The 3,427-nt window shown below is 40.2% G+C and overlaps 1 pseudogene; it reads right to left on the bottom strand.

The window, feature by feature from the left end:
* Positions 1 to 2,730: 2,730 nt before the first annotated feature.
* Positions 2,731 to 3,184, bottom strand: LOC131908140 (small ribosomal subunit protein uS15-like; annotated as a pseudogene).
* Between the last annotated feature and the right edge of the window lie 243 nt (positions 3,185 to 3,427).

The raw sequence follows: 3,427 nt of genomic DNA, 5'->3' as shown, positions 1-3,427 counted from the left end.
ATCCTGGCTACTAAGGCTATTTTGTGTTTGCTGAGGCTTTCACTTCTGGAGATGGGGATATATTTTTAGTAAACATTCAAATGCTCACACTTCTAGGGCTTTCTATGCAACCCCAAGAACTCTTCTAGAAATAGAATATTGTAATGTTCCTGAATAATGGGATCCACACTGTTACAATGTTTCTACCAACTTAAGTCAGCAGAGAACTGAACTAATAAAGAAATAAGACAATGAACTTTTCCGGCACTGAAAAGTTGTCCTAACTATCTTACTGGCAATAATATAGAACCTTAAATTGAAGTGTTGTTATATTATGAGTGACTGGTAGTTGCACTACCTAATGAAAAGTAAATCTTTCAAAGCTGACTCTGAATTAGCCCTATGCTGTATGAAAAGCAAAGCACCCAGAGCTCAGCATATTGCTTCAATTACACACCCAGGTATTGACTGGTCTGCTGTACAGAGAAGAGCAAAATAAATGGGCAAAGATACATGCACGATGGCAGATGTTCAAGGATGATGCAGATAGACATGCCGGTCTGCTCACTTTTACATAATACATACAATCCCTGCTCGTTAGCGATTTTCTGAGAGGTCCTTCATACTACACAAGAAAATTTTTTCTAAAATTGCCTAGGATAAATAGTCTCTATGACTATTTCTTAATTAAAACAATTATGGAAAGTCAGTACCTGACACAGTGGTAAGGTTGTGCAACCACCCCTTGGTCTGTTCATTGCAGTCACATTGAACGGGCAGCTATTTTTACCCTGCATCATTTCCATACCATTTGCAATGCAGTATTTTAAGCCCTGTAAGTAAATCCCAGAAACTGTTATTTCTATGTAGAGAACTATGATCCTGAAGAAGCCATGCATAAAAACAGTTGTTAAAAATTAAAAATTGGTTTAGTAACAGTTATTGCACACACTGTGTGCTAGCCAATTTGGTGAGAGCTAAAAAATAGACATGAGTTACACACACACACACACACACACACACACACTCACACACACTTATTCACACTCTGGAAGCTCAGTATCAGCGGAAAGGTAACTAGTACAAGAGATGAGAACACTTGGCTTACAAAGAAGAGAAACATGCTAGGGAGCAGGGATCCAAGGTAGGGCGTTAGAGAAGTGGCAGAACCTTGACAAGGAAGAGAGGATGCTGAGGACTTGAGGTGAAGGGGGCTCCACTGGAAGGCGCAGTGGAAAGAGCTTGCTGGGAAGCACCTGTCTTCCAGGAGGCAGTGGAAAATAAGCCAAGTTCATGCCATTGACAGTCTTGAAGACCAGCCTAAGGAGCTCATGGAAATTCCATCACTTAGATGACTACTTTTTAATACTTTCTCTGTGTGCTTTAAATTTCATTTCTCTCTCTCTCTCTCTCTCTCTCTCTCTCTCTCTCTCTCTCTCTCTCTCTCTCTCTGTGCATAAGTATGAGAATGAAGGAGACCTGTCACTCTGAAAGAATGACTTTGCATCTACTAGTGTTTTTTTTAAAATGGCTTTATCTATTTATTGAGGAATTATTAAATAATAAATGTCACATGATCAAACTGTAAAATTTGATTAGTTGTTATGTATACAACTGTGAAACGTTCATTCTACCTATAACAATGATTGTATCTATCGCCCCAGAAACCTCATTCCTCTTCCTGCATCTTTATCTCTCCTGCTTCTCCCTCTCCCTAGATAACTAATCTGAAATCTCTATCAATTAGCATCCTTAGTCCAGATCTCTATATAAATAGGTTGGCATAATAATACTCTTCTGTCTGACTTCTTTCAGTCCATTTATTTTGAGATCCACCCTTCCTGTTGTGTGTATCAGTAGTTCAGCCCTTCTGCTTTGCTGGTCCCGTGTCTGTGCTGAGAGTGATCTGGGTCTCGTTCACTTTGTAAAAAGCATTTAAACTGTTTTCCTATTTTGACAATCACAAAGGAAGCTACTGTGAATGCATGTGTGTGTGTGTGTGTGTGTGTGTGTCTTTATGCAAATATGCTGTTTTAGCTTACTTGTGCTATGACATAATATGTTGGACGATGTCATTTTTATAGAAGATACATTTATTCTGCAGATCTCTGAAGGCTGGAAAATCCATGATCAAAAGTCTAGCAGGTTTGGTATCTGATAAGGGGCCCAGACTCCCCTTCCAGTACAGCATCTTGCGGCTCCATCATTTAGAGGGGACAAACACTCTGTCTTTACATGGAAGAAATGAAGGAAGGAAAAAAGAGCAAACTTTTCAACCATGAGCTACTTTGAAAAGATACTAGCCACGTCTTGAAAGCCACACTCCTGCTAGCTGCCTCAGGAATTAAGTTTCACTGGAAATGTATAGGAAACAGTTCAAACTGTAGCTTACCCTCAACCCCTTTCCCTTAGCATGCAGTGACTGGTTGCTAATTGGCAGCAGTGTGTTTTATCTTTAAAGGAACGGCTAGTCTCTTCCACTAGCTATGCAGGAGAGTTTGCTCCGAACACCACTTTTATTTATGATCACCTTGGATTTTGTTATTCTAATTACTATGTACTGGTATCTCACGAATTTAATTTGAATTTCCCTCATGGCTAATAACATTGGGAACATTTGCCTGTCTTTTGCCATTCTGGTTTATTGAAGTCTATGATCAAATCTTTTTTCCATTAGAAGATAGTTTAGTTAGAAAAGGCCTTTTGTTTTTTAATTCAAAGTGATTTTATTGCTTGTGTACACAAGAGAATTTATGCCACTAGAGCAGAGGCTGTGGATGACTCGTTTCCGATTGAGTGGGAGGACCTGCTTGATCTTATAGTAATGAGCCAGCCAGTGAATTTTGTGCTCTATCAGAATCAGGCAAAATTCTGCATCTTCTTCCTTTCTGTTCCTCTCCAGATGCTTTGGGACAGCGACAGCTTTCTTAATCAAATGGTACAGATCCTCAGGGAGATTGGGGTGAGGCCTTTGGACTTAAGGATTCTTGGGATTTTATTACCAGTCACAAAATGAACTGGTGCCACACCATGTGAGTCCCTCAGGATCACACCTATTTGGGAGGGTAGTTAGGCCTTTCTTGGCCAGTTTGTAAATCTGTTCCTTCACGTCATGAGACGTCAGCTTCAGCTACGTGGGGAGACTATGGAGGTAGGGCAGAGCCAACTGGGACAGGTTCTTCCCTGTAACATGCATGCGACCCATGATGGGGGAAGTCTGGAAGCAAAGATCTGAAAAGGCCTTAACAAGTCTGAATGTTAGGGTTTTTAAAACTCAACGGTACAGTTTGTGTGTGTTTTCTCCTAGGCAGTGACCTCTCTCTCTCTCTCTCTCTCTCTCTCTCTCTCTCTCTCTCTCTCTCTCTCTCTCTCTCTCTCTCTTCTTATATGAAAATAGAAATACAGACAAAACTGCATATAATCACTGCTTTTGGTTTTTACTTTTTTG

The sequence above is a fragment of the Peromyscus eremicus genome, chromosome 4, assembly GCF_949786415.1.
Source record: "Peromyscus eremicus chromosome 4, PerEre_H2_v1, whole genome shotgun sequence".
NCBI classification, from domain to species: Eukaryota; Metazoa; Chordata; class Mammalia; order Rodentia; family Cricetidae; genus Peromyscus; species Peromyscus eremicus.
The sequence above is the reverse complement of the archived record's forward strand: the minus strand, read 5'-3'. Positions and strand labels throughout refer to the sequence as shown.